Here is an 18,987-nt window from a genome sequence, read left to right on the forward strand (position 1 = left end):
GATTTGTGCTGGGATTATGGCTTTCAGTTATGAGGCCAATTAACTATGATGCACATTGGCTGCTTGGATTTGGGGATCTAGAATATGGCAACCCTACCCTTGAGGACAACTGACTTTACCCCATGAGAACCCCAGAACTGCAACTATGAGGCACAGATCTGTACCAGCCTCCTGACAATGGTGCATGTTCTTCTCCCAGCCCTGTGATGTGCTGAGTAACTCTTCCAGAATAGGAAGGAATCAATGGTGTTCTGGTTGTGATTCACTTTGGGGTTTCAGCCTGCTTTGAGGACGTGAGGTGCTCTGGAGATGATTTCTGAGACTGGAAATGTATGCGCCAAAAGGACTGAGAGCCAGTGTGATGTAGAAGTTAAAATGCTGGTCTAGGTGGGAAGACCCAGGTTAAAGGCCACCCTCAGCCCCAGAAACACATTGGGCCAGGCACTGTGTCTCTCAGACCAATCTGTCTCATGGGGTTATTGCGTCTGCCTTCTTAGGTAGACCAGGTCAAGATACAGACACAGCAGGGGAATGCTCTTTGTTGGAGTAAAGTAGAATAACAGAATCTCTTAGGGCTGTCCCAAATCTTTCCTGCTCCTTTTTAAGGACCACGGAATCAAGGCAGGGCTGTTCAGAATTTCTTCCCAGCTGTCTCCCCTCTCCCTCCTCCTCAAGAGCAGAGCTAAATTCCTCTATCAGTTGTTACATGAATAAAATGAAGGGAAACCTCTGTGAGTTGCCTTGAGCTCCTAGAGGAGTGATAGGCTATACATATTACAAAATAATAATACTAATAATTCTACCTCCTCTTCTCAGTTCAGTACTTAAGATGCAGGGGGGACAATTCCATACAATTTTATGTCCACCCTCTTAGCTGTTATATTTCAATAGCTACAGTGAAGGTGTAGAAAAAGGACAGGGGCCCAAGGCTGTCACTGAAGGGGTCAAAAAAGGCAATAGGATGGCCTTGACAGTTTGATTGAAGTCCCACCTCATTTTTATGTACCTCACATGCTTCTGCCATCTTGACTTTTTGACCTCCTTTGTGGACACCCCCTTCAAGGGCCTGTTAACTTAGGGAAAGACCCTAGACCTGACCCATCTATTTTGGGCCCAGAGGAAAAAGGAGTCATCCCTGAGCTGAGCTCAGATCCTTCCTCAGATCCCACATCTCTCATGCACTGTGAGTTTCCTCGTGCATTGGCTGATCAGCGGTGATAAACCTCAATAATTCTGTGCTTAATAATCACCAGGAATTTATTTAACATACAATAGCAGCCAGCAATAAATCCCAATTAAATACCCAGCGGGGAAAACCGACTTCAAAATGGTTTGAAGACTTGAGCAAATAGAATAATATAAGCTGGCAGCGAGAGGCTTTTTAATCAGCTGGTCCCGCTGAAGGGAATTGCCACTTCTATTTCATTGAGCCTCATTTGAGTACACAGGTACTTGGCACCATGATTGATTTTCCTTATATAGATTGAGATGGCATAGAGGCCTCAGGTGGTAGAATAGGCTGAACTTCTTCGTTCTGTCTGTGTCCAGGGTGGACAGGATGTTTGATTGTTGCAATCTTTCCATGGAAGTTGCCATGCAGTTAGAAAAGTGATATGCTGAAGAAGGCCGCTTCTCCTGACATGCTAAAATTCTCTGTCCTGGGAACTTAAGGAGCATTCAAACATATGGACTCCTGAGTAGATGACCATAGAGAAACTGATGTCTGAGGTTTTTTTTGTTCCTTGAACAAGCAAGTGCTACTCTCGTATGGACTTGTTGGGGAAGTCTAAGTTACGTTTAGCCCTGTTTCCACAGGCAGCCTGAACAACAGCAACACTGGCACCCAGCTGGGACTCAAGAAATTGCATCCTATATTCAAAAATTTTCCCTCTTGCTCTCTTTGTCTTTTGTATCTCATTTATACCCTTCCAAAATTGTACATAGACTTGGCGAGGAGGAGGAGGTAATAATTGGCATTTTACAGAGATGCCAATGGATTCTTGATACAGTATGTATTGTACGTGTATAAGAGGAGGAAATAACTGCCTGTGATTGTCTGCCAGGGAATCCTATTTTATCCTTGGAAATTTGTGGGAGGAAGCCTTACAGAGCTAAATTCAACCATCTCCGAGATACACAATAATGCTGGGAGCGATTCTAAGTATCCACAGAGAGTCTCTCTCTCCTCTTTGGCTGAGTTCACACACAATAACCAGGCTAGGTAAAGTTTTATGATGTCTTTGCACCACCTGCTAAGTTTGACTAGTATTAAGCTTAGTTAGGGTTTTGTTTGTTTTTTTGTAGCTTAGTGTGTTGTGTGAACCCAGCCCATGGTTAGTTTATATCACACAAATCCAGAAAATGAGTTAATTCAGTAACTAGGTTAAGTTAAGGCTACCAGAACTAAGCTTCAAAAATCCACATGACTACTAGATGGAAGCAAAGAGATCCGGAAAACCATTACTTTTTGCTTCCACACAGTGGTCACCTGCATTGTGATACTCCAAATCTGGTAATCCTTGTAAGTGAGTTGTGTTATCACAGCTATTGAGTAGCCACTCATGTTCACGTGAGAGGTTACAGTGAACAGGGTTGAGGTAAGTCTGGCTACATTTACACAAGATACTTAACTTGGTAACTGAAATAACCCATTTTCTGAGTTTGCACACTTCATCAAACCATATATAAATCAAACAGGCTACATTTGTACAATGTATTAAGCCACATCAGAACTGAAAGCCTCTCCACTCATCAAGAAGCCATCCCTGGACACAGAAATTGGAGCTGGATAATTTCCAGGTCCAGTCTCCAAACTTCCCTTTCAAGGGAAGATTGTTAAGAAGGTGGTCAGATTGCAGCTTCAGAGGGACCTGGAGGAAGTGGATTATCTAGACTCTTTTCAGTTTTCAGTGGCTTTTGATATAATCAATCATGGTACCTGTGGGAGGGACAGTATTACAGTGGTTCTCCTTGTTCCACAGCTGGCTCCATTTTGGTGTTGATGGGGAGAAGTTGAGTTTGAAACCCCTGACTTGTGGGGTACCACTGGGCTTGATGTTCTGGCCTCTCCTCTATAGTATCTGTTGATACAGAGTCAGGTATCATCAGCATATTGATTGTCCAGTTGTATATCTTGACCCTGTGCTGATGTATCAAGGCCTTGTCCTGGCACCTGGAGGCTGTGAGGGTCTGGGTGGGGAAGAACAGGCTTATGCTTGACTCTGACAAGAGTAGGTGGTGGTGTGGTTTTGGTTTTAGTTTTGGTTCTCTTAGTATCATAGACTTCTATCTCTAGTTCTGAATGGGGTTGCACTGCCTCAGACGGAACTGGTGTGCAGTTTGGAGATCCTCCTGAACTGGTAACTCCTGCTTGAGGAGCAGGTAGCAGCTGTGGCCAAGAAGACCTTTACCCAGATTCATTTGGTGTGCCAATTGCGCCCTATCCTGGATCAGGCGTTCCTTCCCATTGTCACCCATGCCTTAATCACCTTGTGTATGGATACTGCCACATGATGTACATGGGGTGCCCTTGAAGCCACTCAGAAGCTGTAGCTGGTCCAGAATGTGACAGCATGGACAGTTTAAGGGCACACTTTGGTACCTAACACCTCTGCTAAGAGAGCTGCATGGCTACTAGTAAGCTTCTGAGTGCAATTCCAGGTACTGGTTGTGACCTACAAAGTCTTGGCATAGGGCCTAGATATTGGAAGGACCACCTCTCTCCTGCTGTTTCTGCCCATCTGGCAAGATCTGACAAAGTAGCCAGGCTTCAGATCCCATCCCTAGGGCAATGCCATCTGACGGGGCTTAGGCAGGGGCCTGGCCCTTGCCATCCTTCAAATGGGCCTTAAAGAGCCCAAGTGCTGGTTTAAGAATATGTGTCTTCATGGGAATTTTATTATGATAGGATGGGGGGGGGGGTAGGTTGGTGCCTTCAAGTCAGTCTTGACTCCTGGTGACTGCATGGACAAGGCTCTGCAGTGTTTTCGGCAACATTTTTCAGAAGTGGTTTGCCGTTTGACAGAATTTGGAGTTGAACTATGTACAAATGATGAACATGTAATTAAAAGAGCCATGGAAGATTATTCTTATATATGATTACTGCTGCGAGACTATTATATGTGCAAAAATGGAAAGACTGAAATACCTACAATGGAGGAATGGTTGGTGAAGAGGACAGAACTAGCAGAGACAGCAAAATTAACTTGTCTGATTAGAGAAAGATCAACAACTCCATTTATCAGTGACTGGAAACCCCTTATGGACTTTTTGCTGAAAAAAGAGAAAAATGAACTTGTGATTAATGGGTTTGAAGATTACAAAGGGTAGCTTATGGAAAGAAGGAAATTATGATGTAGCCTTAGAGAGAGATGGCAAAATATAAACACTTTATAAACACTGTCAAAAAGATTGGAAGCTGCTTCTTTATCATTTTTTTTCTTTCTTCTTCTTTTCTTTTTCTATTTTCTTTCTTACTTATTCACTGTTATTTCCTATTTTCTTTGTTTCTTTTCTAATATTTGTATTGTTTTTATCTTGTTAAAAAATTCTTCAATAAAAATTATATTTTTAAAAAAGGATTGCCATTGGCTTCTTCATATAGCTGAGAAGGAGTGACTGGCCCAAAGCTTCAGGCTGAAGGTAGGACTGAAACTCACTGCTTCCTGGTTTCTAGCCTGATCTCTTTAACTACTGCAGCAAACTGGCTCTCATGGGTCATTTTAGTCCCCAGTTATTGCAGGATGGGTTTGGATTTTTATTTATTTATTTTTATTTATTATTAAATTTTATGCTGCCCATCTCCCCCAATGGGTGACTCTGGGCTTGGATTTGTTTTTAATTGTTCACTATTCAGAGTTGCCTTGAGTTGGGCAGTCTATGATTGTGCTTTATAAATAAATCAATACATGCCAAACTAAGCATGTTATATAAATTAATCATTAGATCTGCTTTTATTTTATCTGGTTAAGGATACTGAATGAGCACAGCATTTGAGATCCTTCCTGGTCACCATGTTATGCTCCTAGATGGCTTCAGATGAACATCCGATTCTCTGGTCTTTCGGAATCTATCCTTATCTGTTTCTTCTTCCAGTTCTCAAATTAGCTGATGGAGCAGAAACCTCCAGTTAGGAGTTGAAGCTCTGGATCAGTGTTTCTCAACCTTGGCAACTTTAAGATGTGTGGACTTCAACTCCCAGAATTCTGGGAGTTGAAGTCCACACATCTTAAAGTTGCCAAGGTTGACAAACACTGCTCTGGATGAAGGATAGAACCTTCATTGCATGCAGGTTCAATTTCTGTTTTCCCCATTTCAGTTGTTTGTGGGTAGAAAGCAATATAGGCCAGACTTCAGTATAGATCTGAGGAGACAAACATGGGCTGGATGGAACAGTGAGCTGGCTCTGTGGAAAAAGATGCCATCCCATGTGTTCATCCTGCACTCCTATGCCCACCTGCCAAAGCAGAAGTGGGTTGTATGAACAGGGGCAACCAAGATGATGCAAAAGAAAGATTTGGTGGCCGGAAAAGACAGACCCAGCAGCCTCAGATTTTCCATTCCTAGGCAGAAAGTGACTACAGTCTTCCAACTTCCTCAGTCAGATCGGCCGAAGAACGAGCAGTTGTAACTGTACAACGTGCTAAATGTGGACGTTTTTGGAGGAAAGCCCTGTTAGGCTAGGGTGGCAAAAAATTAGAAGTGGTCTGGTAGCACCTTTTCCAACTAACACATTTTATTAAAAGATGAACTTCAGCTGACTTCATCACTCTATCTATCTGTGAAGGCAGCCGTAGCCCATGAAAGCTGATGCCTTTTAATAAAATGTGTTGCTTGGAAAAGGTGCTAACCCAACTCCTCCTGATTTTATACTAAATGTGGCTCATTTTAACCCTGCTTAATTTTGGGGTGGCTTAGCATGTTGTGTGAACCCAGTTCATTGTGTTAGTTTATGGTTCAACTACTCAACACTTGAACATTACAGGCTACAACTCCCATAATGCTTGCCCATCTCAAGCAGAGGTTGTAGGACTTGCACTCCAAAACATCTGGAGGGCCCCAGGTTGCCTATTCTTTTGAATTCTCTGAAAATACCCACCACAGATTATTTTAAAATTGGGTCAATCAGTTCAAAGAACGGTACCAATGCATATTTACAGAAAATGGCTATGCTAATTAAAAGGGATGTCCGTGCTCACTAACAGCAGGGAAGGAGTGCGCTCTTTTACTGCCTGCTTGTAGTCTTCCCAGAAATGGCTGGTTGGCCAAGAAAGGGGCCTTGGGCTGATCACCTGTTTGTCAGCAATGTTCCTCTACACAGCATTGCGTCTTTTGCTGTGGACCCTTCACCCTGCTGCCCTGGGATTCTTATCTAAACCTGGCTTCTTCTTAAGGCTCAGCAGGCATCAGCCCATTGGGGGTGGAGATGACGCTTGGCACGGGCTGGCTCAGTGCTGTTTCCTTCTATTGCTCCAAGGAGAACCTCCTCTTGCGTGACTAATGCTCTGTCTCAGCCACAAGCTGCCAGCTGTCGATGGGGAGCAACCTGTTCTATCTCTGTGGTGCAGTTCCTCATCCTGGGATTGGGTCATGGCGGGCTGATTTCAGAAAAGGCAGCATGGGGAATGGCATTCTCTTGCCGTGAGCACTGGGCATTTGCTACTGCCCAGAAAAGTCTGCCTTAGCCACTCTGCCAGTATTGTCAATAATGCATTTAGTTTGTGATGTTTCCAATACCCTTCTTTTTCCTGAAGGAACTGATAGTGGTATTCACAGCTCTGCCTTTGTATCCTTACTCTCAGCCCTTGGAGGTAGGCCAGGCCAGACACTGCAAGGACTGCTGGAACTCTACTGTATTGTTATAGGGTATAAGAACAGAATCTTAGAGTTTTCCTCTGTCCTTTCTTACACATATAGAATCAAGGTGGGGTTATTTTGAGTCTCTTTCCTAGGCTACTTTTTTCCTAGGGCTGAGATTTAATTTACTGTCCCTTTTACCTCTTAATAGCTTTTGCATAGCTTCACCATCTTGGCCTCCCTCAACACTCAGGTAAGCCCAGCTGAAAGAGGCCACGTTTGCACAAAAAACTCAACTTGTGAACTGAATCAATCCATTCTCTGCGTTTGCATGGTGCGCCCAATGGCCGGGGTCCACCCAACCCATTATGCCAACCCCAGTCAAGCTTAGGATGTGTGACTGCAGCCACTACTGTAGGTCTTTAAAGGATCTGGTTAAATGTTGTGTGAATGCAATCGACTGGTCCATAGTTGCCCCCAACAGCCTTTGTGTTTAAACAGTGATCTAAACCTGGATTTCCTTGATCTCCCCTGCAGCATTCTCCAGTTTGGTGCCTTCCAGATGTGTTGGTCTATAATCCACATTGTAGCCAGCTGGTTGCCTGAGGAGAACAGTGGTGCTCTAAAGCAGGGTTCCTCAACCTTGGCAACTTTAAGACGGGTGGACTTCAACTCCCAGAATTCCCCAGCCAGCCATGCTGGCTGGGGAATTCTGGGAGTTGAAGTCCACCCGTCTTAAAGTTGCCAAGGTTGAGGAACCCTGCTCTAAAGCACCCAGAGACACCCAGCTGAGGAAGCAATTCCAACCTCTCCACTGCCCTGTTCATCAAGAATGTCTGACTTTTTCAGCTGAATGCTGCTGTTGAGTCTTGACGGAGGGAAAATGCATTCTACCAAGGAGGCAGGCTCAGGAGAAAGAAGTAGGTGAGGTCAGGCTAAGCGTGAAAATTGATTTGCTTGGATGTGAATTTAATTTAAACTGCTTTAAAATCATGACTTATTCCCCCATGCATTTGATAGTTAAAAATGACAATTTGCTAGCTCTGAAGACTGCACCAAAGACCTCCAGAAGCTGGAAAATCCAGGGGAGGGGGGCATTAAAAAAGTCAAGAGGGCAGTCATGACTGCCTAATCCATACCTGCTCCCCTTTTTGCATGCATCCCTCATACGACGGATGTAACAAAGGGGCAGGGCTTCAGTCACATGGTCCTAACTACCATCTTGACTTTGACACCCCCTCCTCCCGTGGATGCCCCTGTTCAGGACCCCGGCAGAATCTGTGGGGGTAAAGATCTGCAGCGGAGGAGGTGTGGCATCACAATCCGAGCCCTGTGGGTCTATGTATAAATGGGGCGGGGCTTAGATTGTGATGCTGCCCCTGCCATTGTACAGGTTTTGATGCCCCTCCCTGTGGGCATTGCAGCAGGAGTGGCATGTAGTTGAGGGGCATTAGGCCGTGCATCTTGACTACTCATACAACCCATTTAAGCTGGTTGCTAAGTTAGCCCACTTTCTGGACCATAAATTTACCAAAGGATCCGGATTCACACATTATGCTAAGCCACAACAAATACAGGACGAGCCCAGGTTATTCCTAACCAAGCTTTTAGCATCTTGTGTAAATGGAGGTGCCTGGAACGAACCCAGGCATAGAGAACAGAGCAACTGCTGCTTTCTGGATTTGTTCACTGCTGCTGCTTCAAGCGGACTGACTCGGATTCCTTGATGTGGAAACTGGTCTAAACTGAATGTAGGGATCGGCGTAATGGACATGTAGACAGTCTTTCAGACGGTTTTTGATTAGATAAATATTTGGTACAATTAAAAGTCTCGGATGGCACGGCCCTGCTGTTGCATTTATCATCGCCAGCCGCACAAAGACAGGCCTATTTCATTGCAAGGACGTTTTGCTGAAAAGAATGAAGACAGTTTGATGGAGGAAGTTTTTAATTTCAAGAAAACAGAAGCAGAAAAAGCTGAAAACGAACAATGTAGACACTATAGATACTGGAAAGGATGGCGAAGAATTCTAGCCTGGGCTGAACTAGTTCCTGTTTTCTTGTCTGTTTTAAAGCAGCCCAGGCATTTTCATTTGGGGCTTTTCATACCTCTTACCTCCCAGATGGTCCCAGTTCAGTTGTGATCTTTTATTTACTGCTTTCAGTGGTGTGGCAAGTTCGGCGGAGTCTTTGGAAACCCACGGGGCTGTCAGAATGTAATTCGTATCAGCTGCAGTGTTGCTGAAGCTGCATTGCAACCAATCCTGCATTTATCACAAGAAGCCAGCATGTTGCACCATGAAGGTGCTGTGGGTTGCCCAGGAGGCTTCATTTTTTATCAGGGCACGCTCACTGGCAAATATTTTGCAATCCTTTACCTCCTCAAATCATGCTCAGGAGGGACCAAAGGAAGACATTAGACCATGAAATGTTTTCCATATGTGCTTTCTGGACAATGAGAGTTGTGGAGTCCTTGGGGTTCTCTGAAGATGTTACCTAGCCAGGTAATGAAACAACCAAGCTCAGAGAACCCCAAGGACTCCCCAGTTCAATCCTGAGCTACACCTATTTGCTTCTATTGGTAATGTGAGAAGGCAGGGAGAAGTGAGGGCCTCAAACGAACCATGTTTGCTAGGGGAGAGCACTGTGCACCATGGGGCAGCCTTGGGGGGATGGCAGGAGGGAGGATGGGCAGAAGGCACACTCGCACCAGAGTGGAGAGGGACGGCAGGAGGGAGGAAAGACTGCAGGCAAGAGGCACGTTCGCACCAGAGTGAAGAGAAACGGCAGGGGGCGGCTGTCGGGTCAAGTGGGGATTGGAATGTGTATTGCGCTGATTGGATTCGGAAAGTGGAATGTCTGCGGTTTTGCGGTTAATTAGCGGCGCTCCAGGGCAGTAAAAAAAGGTGAGATTGTGAGCCAAGCCCTCGTAGGAGGGGAGGACAGATAGGGGGTATAAAAACCTGTCAGACCTTGCTTCGGGGTTCCTCCATTGCTGCGGGAGGGACCCACCTTTGCAAACGTGCCCAATAAAAACTTCTGTCTACTGGATAACCGAACCCGTGTCTGTCGTTTTCTGACAAAATTGGCGAGCCAGCCAGGAGTCCTCGACGTGGACCGGACTGTGGGGAACCGGTGAGTAATCGGCCGTAACACCCCGTTGAGGTGTCTCCCGTTTTCCCCGGAGTCGGGTCCGGGACGGGACTCCAATCGCCAGTCAGACAGAAGTAAAGAGGAAGTCGGCCGACGAGGGGACCTCTGGGAGGTCTGGTGAGTACAACCTACCCATAATCTCGGGGAGATTAGCGTGGTTACGAGGCGTTGGACGCCGCAAGGGGACAGAAGAGTCCGGGACCTTCTGTAAGGTGGGAAGCGTAGTCAGGAAGGATGGGTAAGGCGCAGAGTAAGAGTGTAAGGCCAGGGGCCAGTGGGAAAAACGCAGTAGGGGGAATCCCCACGGATTCTCCATTAGGACAATTGTTGCAACAATGGGAGACACCCTGGTTGTGTCCATTCACCAGGGGTCTGGAAAAACCGACCATGATAACTTTGTGCACTAAAGAATGGCCAAAATATCCACTAGTGGACCCCGAATTCCCCTACCATTGGGATACTCTTGGAATCCCCAGTAATTACTGGGTGACCCAACTAAAAAACTACATCGTGGAGCATAAACTGTTAACACAGGAACCCTATGTGGAAGTCTGGTTCCATGTTCATTGGGAGGGGCCTCGACCCAAGTTAGCCAAAATTTTTGTCCAAAAAGAACAGGAGGATGAGGAGGACCTCTGGCTGACTGGACCTCAATGGGGGCCGCCACCTCCTCCTCCTCCTCCTCTTCCTACCGCTCCCCCTCCGGCGCCCCCACCCTATCCCGGGCTGCGGAAAGAGCTGGACCAGCTGAACCAAGACATTCAGAACTTGCCCTTTAGTCTAAGGTCGGCCAGTGCCTTCCCCGTCCGGGAAGTCCCGAACGGAACGAACGCACAGGGGGTGACCGTCACCAGTTACGTAACGGTTCCCATCAAACCCAGTGAGTTGAGGGAATTAAAAAAGACCCTCCCTCGTATGCAAGAGAACGCCCATACCGCCGCCGAACAATTGGAACTTTTTCTCGGCCCGGTGGAATATTCCTGGGGGAACTGAATTACATTTTAGCCCACCTCTATACGCCAGAAGAGAGGGGCCAGATTCGGCGAGCTGCGCTCGGGGCTTGGGAGCGAAGGAATGCAAATGTCCCAAATGCCCCGGCCGCGAATACTAAATTCCCTCTGGCAGACCCAAATTGGGATCCCAATAATGCTGAACATCGGGAGAACATGAGAGGAGTTTCCTCCTGTACGACTAGGGGGGTCATGGTTCCCCAACCGGGACCCACGGGGAACCCTTGGTAAACATCACGGTGGGTCCCACCGGCGAGGAACAGCAGTTCCTCGTGGACACCGGAGCCTCTCGAACATCGTTGTGCCAACCGATCCCAGGGATTGCGAAATCCCGGGGCGCGTCGGTATCGGTGATGGGGGTGGGAGGTTCTCCGGTCAAGGCAGACGTACTGGAGGGAGTGAGACTGGAGTGGAATGGGAAGGAGGTAACTGCAGATGTGTTACTGATCCCACAGGCGAGAGTGAACTTGCTGGGAAGGGATCTAATGGGTAGTCTAGGAATGGAGTTGTGGAATGTGGAACAGGCAGAAAGGATGTGTTTGTTGCGGGAGGCGGACGTGGAGGTAGTGAACCCTGAGGTATGGGCAGGGGAGGGGGGGCGGGGCGGTTTCGCATAGCCCCAATTAGCATCCCCTTGAAACCAGGGGTGACGGGTTTGCGGCAAGCCCAATACCCGCTGTCCCGGGATGGGAGGCGCGGGCTGAAGCAACAACTGAGATGGACGGTGCTGCCCCAGAGGTACACCAAGAGCCCCCTCTTGTTTGGACAGGCATTGGAAGAGAAACTCCAGGGGTTCCGGGCCCCTGGGGATTCTCGGGTGCTGCAGTATGTGGATAATTTGTTGGTGTCTGGAGAGAAGGAAGTAAAGGTGAGAGAAGACTCAGTGGCTTTATTGAACTGGTTGGCTGAAGAAGGATTGAAGGTGTCAAAAGGGAAGGTCCAATTTGTGAAAAGGGAGGTCAAGTATTTAGGACATGTACTCCGGAAGGGCGAGAAGTTGATTGATCCTTCTCGGATACAGGGGATAATGCAGTTGAAGCCCCCTCATACTAAAACGGAGGTGCGGCGGTTTCTGGGTCTAGTAGGATATTGCCGGCTATGGATAGATGAGTACATGAGCAAGGCTCAGTTTCTGTATGAGAAGTTGAAAGGATCATCTGACAGGGTAGAATGGACAGACGGGGACACAGAGAAGTGGGGAGAATTACGAAGGAGCCTGGTGACGGCCCCGGCTCTGGCTCTACCGAACTTGGCCCCCCCTTTCACCTATACGTTACAGCCCATGGGGGAACTGCCATTGGAGTGCTGACTCAGAGACGGGCTGGGAAATATCAACCAGTGGCCTTCCTGAGCAAAGCCCTAGAGCCGGTGGTGAGGGGATGGCCGACTTGTGTGCAGGCAGTGGCTGCCGCTGCTGTGCTAGTGACAGAAGGGAAAAAACTCACTTTTGGGAGCCCCGTGATTGTCCATTCACCCCATCAGATCTTAAGTGTGCTTAGTCAGCAGGCGGCTGCTTGGATGACAGAAGGGAGGATGTTGAAATATGAGACAGTTCTCCGGATAAGTCCTGATGTGGTTGTAGGAACAGACAGGAATTTGAACCCAGCGGAGTTTCTTGCGGGGGAGCGGAAAGAATGGGAGCCGGCGGAGCACGAGTGCTCCACCCTGTTGCAGCTGCAAACAAAGACCCGGGAGGACCTGCAGGAGGTCCCGCTGGAGGAGGGTGAGGTCTGGTTCGTGGATGGGTCTAGTCGAGTAGAGCAGGGACAAAGGAAGTCAGGGTACGCGATAGTGACTGCGGAGGGAGAGACAATAGAGAAGGGGGCACTACCAGCGGACTGGTCGGCTCAGCTGTGTGAAGTGCACGCTTTGAAACGGGCACTAGAGTTGGGAAAGGGAGTGTCCCTCACCGTCTACACAGACTCGCGATACGCCTGGGGAGTAGTGCACACTTTCGGGAAAATTTGGCTGGAACGGGGTTTACTCACAGCTGCTGGAAAGGGAAGGTTGCAGGGAGGAAGCAGGTCATTGGGTTACAATTGAGGGGACCCAGTAGTGAGCCGTGCTGACATGAGGGGGATGGTGGAGAAACTGCACGAAGGGTCTCACTGGGGGGTGCAGGCTTTGGTAGACACTGTAAAGCCGTGGTACTGGAGCCTGGGGGTTCGATGGGAACTCCACACCCCTTGGCATCCTGACTCCAGTGGGAAAGTGGAAAGGGCCAACGGGGTGTTGAAGCAACATCTCACCAAACTGGGATTGGAAACAGGGCTATCTTGGACAAAGACACTTCCGGTTGCCCTGCTTCGAATGCGGACAGCCCCTCGCAAGGATGTGGGGGTCTCCCCGTTCGAGTTGATGATGGGAAAACCTTTCCTGGCTCCAATGGGAGAGCCTATCCCCGAGCTAAAGGATGCCTTCCTAAGAAAGTATCTCTTGGTACTGTCACAATCTCTCTTGTCTCTAAGAAAACAGGGACTCCTCGCTCAACGGCCCCCTTGCTGAAAGACCAACACCCCCACAAGCCAGAGGATTGGGTCCTGATAAAGACGTGGAAGGATGAGAAGCTGAAACCATCTTGGGAGGGACCATACCAAGTTCTCCTGACAACTGAATCAGCGGTTTGGACCTGACAGGGGGGTTGGACCCACTACCATCGGGTTAAGCGAGCTCCCGACCCCCGACCATGGACTGCCCAACCGGGAGACGGACTCAAAGTAAAACTTAAAAGGAACTGAACTAAGGCAGGGGAGGAGATGACCAACATAAAGGCGTAGAATTGGCACAGACAGCTTTGATCACTGGGGATGATCCCCGTGGGGGGGATGTTCTATCATTTTGGGTCTTCTCCCATACCAAGACACTGGACTAATCAAAGGCAAATGGCTCTAAATCTCTTGGGGACAACCAATGCAACTCAATGTGTATATTTCAACAATACCCAGAACCGTACCCCCCATTGCCCTCAAAAGGTCCTGCTTTCACTTGTGGAGGGGTCTATAATATCCCTTACGCCTCAACCCCTCTATACCTACCTAAAGGTTTCTTTTTGTTATGTGGACATGAAGCTTACACCTATGTTCCAGCCTATAGTTCAGGGGGCCCTTGTGCCATAGGGCGCCTGACCTCTCTATATGCCCTGCCTCCGATGCAAGCGCACCCATCAAAAGAAAAAAGAAAAAGGGAGCTGCCATCTGATTGTGAGAGTGATGTGACACTCTTGTCCAAAACAGAAGCCATGGCTCTGGCCCTCTCCTTAGTAGGGGTTCCTGCACTAAGCGGAAGAACTTATCTGGACCTAAGGAAGGTGGCCTGCCTCCTGGCTAAAAGTGTCAACCTTACATCCTCTCTCATTGCAGCCCTCACTGAAGAAGTCACTGAGATCAGGAGGGTGGTCATTCAAAATCGGATAGCTATAGACTATCTCCTATTAAGGGCAGGACAAGGCTGTGAATCTTTTCAAGGTCTTTGTTGCTTTAACCTAACCAACAATGAGAATTATATTGAAGCAAAACTAGCCAAGTTGAAGACCTTAGCCTCTCGCATATCCGAGGATCCAGAGGGATGGAATTGGTCGTGGCTCACTAGTTGGTTACCTCACTTTGCTTGGTTAAAACTACTTTCTGTGCTAGCTATTGGCTTCATTGCCTTACTGGTCCTAGTATGTTGCTTAATGCAATGCCTCCCTGCTTGTGGGAATTACCTGTCCCAGTGTGTGAAGCCCTGGGTCCGGGACGAGGGAGCAATCCTGTTAGCCAGGTTTGAGGCCCAACAGAGGCGTGAAAAGAAAAAGGGGGGATTGTGAGAAGGCAGGGAGAAGTGAGGGCCTCAAACGAACCATGTTTGCTAGGGGAGAGCGCTGTGCACCATGGGGCAGCCTTGGGGGGACGGCAGGAGGGAGGATGGGCAGAAGGCACACTCGCATCAGAGTGGAGAGGGACGGCAGGAGGGAGGAAAGACTGCAGGCAAGAGGCACGTTCGCTCCAGAGTGAAGAGAAACGGCAGGGGGCGGCTGTCGGGTCAAGTGGGGATTGGAATGTGTATTGCGCTGATTGGATTCGGAAAGTGGAATGTCTGCGGTTTTGCGGTTAATTAGCGGCGCTCCGGGGCGGTAAAAAAGGTGAGATTGTGAGCCAAGCCCTCGTAGGAGGGGGAGGACAGATAGGGGGTATAAAAACCTGTCAGACCTTGCTTCGGGGTTCCTCCATTGCTGCGGGAGGGACCCACCTTTGCAAACGTGCCCAATAAAAACTGTCTACTGGATAACCGAACCCGTGTCTGTCGTTTTCTGACAGTAATGAGGGTTGAGTTTTGGTCAGTTGTGGTAAGACCAAGTGATGGTCCTCTGCAATGTGGAAACTCTGCCCTTGGGGGTTGTGAGCAATTTAGGACGGGTGGTGTCACGACTTTTTAAAACATAATTAGATTTGCCCAGGCAAAATGGGAGCAAGTTTTGACCACCCTCCCATTTTGCCTGTAGAGGCAGAGTGAGGACAATGTCAATACTCCCGCTGAAAATTGCTCCTTATTTTCACTGTGCAAGCCGGCAGTTGTGGTTCTACATAGCTTGACTACCTCTGTGATGTATAGATTAAAATGTAATTATTAAAAGTCTGGGAATGTTTAGTTCTTGCCCAGCCCTAACACCCACAAAATTATTAGCTTCATTCTGGCAGAGAGGAATGAGGGTTTATACAAATTCACTTCACGTTTTAAGAGGTTTGTGGTACGGCAAAGTTTGAGAACCACTGATAGACTAAATCAATTAAAGTTATAGGCAGTTTATCAGCGGGCCATCCATTTTAATCTGTAAGGCTAAGAAAATGGAAATTCTTGTTCTTAGTGTTGCTTTGCATCTGTGAGGGATGAGTCCTGCACCCTTTTTTGGGGGACATGTTGGCACTCCTGGAATTTGTGGATGCCCTCACAATATGGCAGCTGGAAAGGGGCTTGCCCGTTCACCAAACAGCTGCATGAAGGGGATAACTAGTTGCACGGATTTATCAAAAGGCTACCTTCTTTTTGCTGCAGGATGCTCCCTAGATGCTCCCAGTTTTGTCCGTGCTGAGCAGGTGGGCCCCCAGTGAAACCAAGTCCTGGGCTTTAGCTATTCTGATTTGCTCATAAAATGCATAGGGCCCATGTGGGGGTCAGAGGCATCCTTAGAAATGAAAATGATACTGGATACTCTTTGTAGCATGCCAGTGTCTCCCCCCCCCCTTATTTTTAATTAAAAGTTTTTAAATGTAAAATATCAAGTGCAGCATGGGGCAAGGAGTCCCACAGACAAACATGGAGGGTTCTGTGGGCATATTGTAGCTTCCAAGTGCAATACTAGGATCCCAGTAATGGGAAATAAAAACAGATGGGATTATAAAAGGCTTCACTCTATATGTAGAAGACACAAATTTAAATCCCTAATATTTCCATCAGGAGCATCCACAGGTGGGGGTCAAAAAAGTCAAGATGGCAGCTGCAACCCCTTGATCAAAGCCGTGCTTCTTTTTATATGTGCTGCTTGCATGCCCCACATAAAAGGGGGTAAACCTACAATCACACATTTGCCAACTTAACTTTTCTTACCCCTTGGCTTATAGGTACCCCAATAACTTGAAATAATTATTAAATGACGAATGTGTTTGCTTAATTAAATATTGGAATTTTTCTTCTAGCCAACATCGCTCCTTCTGCTTTTGGGGCTTAGAACCTGCTCTGAAATCTCCCACTTTCTGGTGCCATGTGGAGTCTAATCTGCCGTTGGCACCAAATCCTACATTCATAGACATTTTAACGAGTCAACAGGCCCTTCCTGGACACTTTCTACTAATGCCTTATTAAAGAACACAGGCGTGGGTGCCTGAGATGCGTCTTCCTGCCGCTTCTCCCCACCCCAAGGCATCTGGTTTAGGGCTTAAGGGCTGTCTCCACCCTCTTCGCTAGACAACTGTTTGCAAATAACTCCCGAGCATGTCCAGGGCACCTCCCTGGCAGAAGATTACTCAGCTCCTTTTGGTCTCTACCAGAGGTCATGTGAGGAGGGGAGTTGGAAGGTCTTGGTGGGTCTCTGTTCTCTTGCCAACAGCTGTCCCCCCACACTAGGTGAACTTCTGCTCCTTAACCCAGGAATGTGATGCACGCTCCAGGGCAAGGCGATGCCATTGGGCTATCACAAGCAATAGCCATTAGAAGGATGGATTATTGGAACTAGCTTCTGCAGTAAGGAAACACAGTGAACGCTCCATCTGAGCTTTATCCAAAAGCAATGGACCTATCCAAATGTTTCTGCATACTCAGCGCTTAAAGCACAACAATCTCCCCATTCTTTTACTGTAATGCAGTGTTTCTCAACCTTGGCCACTTGAAGATGTATGGACTTCAACTCCCAGAATTCCCCAGCCAGCATGGCTGGCTGAGGAATTCTGGGAGTTGAAGTCCACACATCTTCAAGTGGCCAAGGTTGAGAAACTCTGCTGTAATGTATTGTATGCTGCCTTTAAACATAAAAGCCCCTGGTTTCTACCAAAATGCAGGCTTCTTTGATACTCTCTCCCTTTGCCCTGATTCTTTCCTCCTGGGCAGAGGTGGGCCACTTTACCCCATCAGGGGCCACGACTTGCTTCTCCAACTAACTAGAAGCCTGCACAGATATCACGGGAAGGGAGGAAAAGTCACAAGATGAACTGGGCCAAACTTTCTGCCCTTTTAAGACTGCTTTTAGGGGACGTAAGGGTGGGAATTGGAGCAGTTTGCTTCCCAGAAGCTTCCTACTCCCATTCCCATCCTTAAATTCTCTAATAACACTAAAAGAAGAAGAAAAAAGAGAGAGAGAAAAAATGTGAGGAAGGTTCTGAGAAGCAAACCCCACCCATTTCCACCTTTCAGAACCATCTCCAAAGTAGCTGGAAATTGCACCGTTGAAATTCAATGGTAAAGTGGCCAAATTTTACCAACGTGGCTTGGAGGTGCTTCTAGAAGTTTGAGGGCCTAGCAGAAACCTCCTGCTTTCATTTCCACACTTATTTCTTTAACCCCACCACCACCACCTCCCCCTCCCCCAAGAAAAACGTGCAACTTAAAACCTTTATTTTTGCTGCCAAATTTTGGCAGCTTGATTTTTGGGTACTGGGAGGCTGAAAATAGGACCTGGGGGCACATCTCTGCCTTAAAGCTCCCAGATGTTTGCCCAGTGATTTCTTTGGGGCAAGGGAAAAACACTCTGTACATTCTCAGACGCATTCCCTATCAATCAACATACCCTCGAGCATTCATTTGTGACTGAACCAGGCTCCTTTGTATCATCTATGCTTTGCAAAAACAAAAGAAGAAGCAGAAACAAGATTCCATCGAGGCAGGTTTCCTTCCAAAAGGGAACAGCTGACGCAGTTCTAGCAACAGAGTTCTGAAGAAGCAGAAGAGTGGCGGCGTTTTCTCTCCTTGGAGCCATCCAGCTTCCTGCTTAGACATCATCCCAAGCCAAATCTCGTCATCTATTTGCTGGAAGAGGGGATGAGTTGCTTTGTACTAAAATAAAAAAATTAGAAAAGCACATTTGGAAGACGCTTTGAACGGATCCTTGGGGCAGTTGCCTTTTTGTGCCATAAGCTGTCGAAATTTCTACCCAATATGGTTGTTCGTAGTAGGGATGCTTCTGATGTTCCAGAACACCACAAACCATTTCCTGTCGCAGAAGACTTCCTTCTGGAAAACTCCAGGACCATCCCAGGAATAACCAATTTTTAAAAAGATTTTTTAAATCCTGCCTTTATTGTTTTTATAAATAACTCAAGGCGGCAAACATACCTAATTCTCCTTCCTCCTCCTATTTTCCTCACAACAACCCTGTGAGGTGGGTTGGGCTGAGAGAGAGGGACTGGCCCAAAGCCATCCCGCTGACTTTCATGCCTCAGGCAGGACCAGAACTCACAGTCTCCTGCTTTCTAGCCTGGGGCCTTAACCAGTAGTCCAATTGGCTCTCTAGTTTTTAACTGACCTAGTCTAGTAGTCAATTGACCTACTAGAATAGTCTAGA

Source organism: Python bivittatus, unplaced genomic scaffold (genome assembly GCF_059951505.1).
Source record: "Python bivittatus isolate LINGU-HERP-01145 unplaced genomic scaffold, Pbiv_v1 ctg000690_np1212, whole genome shotgun sequence".
NCBI classification, from domain to species: Eukaryota; Metazoa; Chordata; class Lepidosauria; order Squamata; family Pythonidae; genus Python; species Python bivittatus.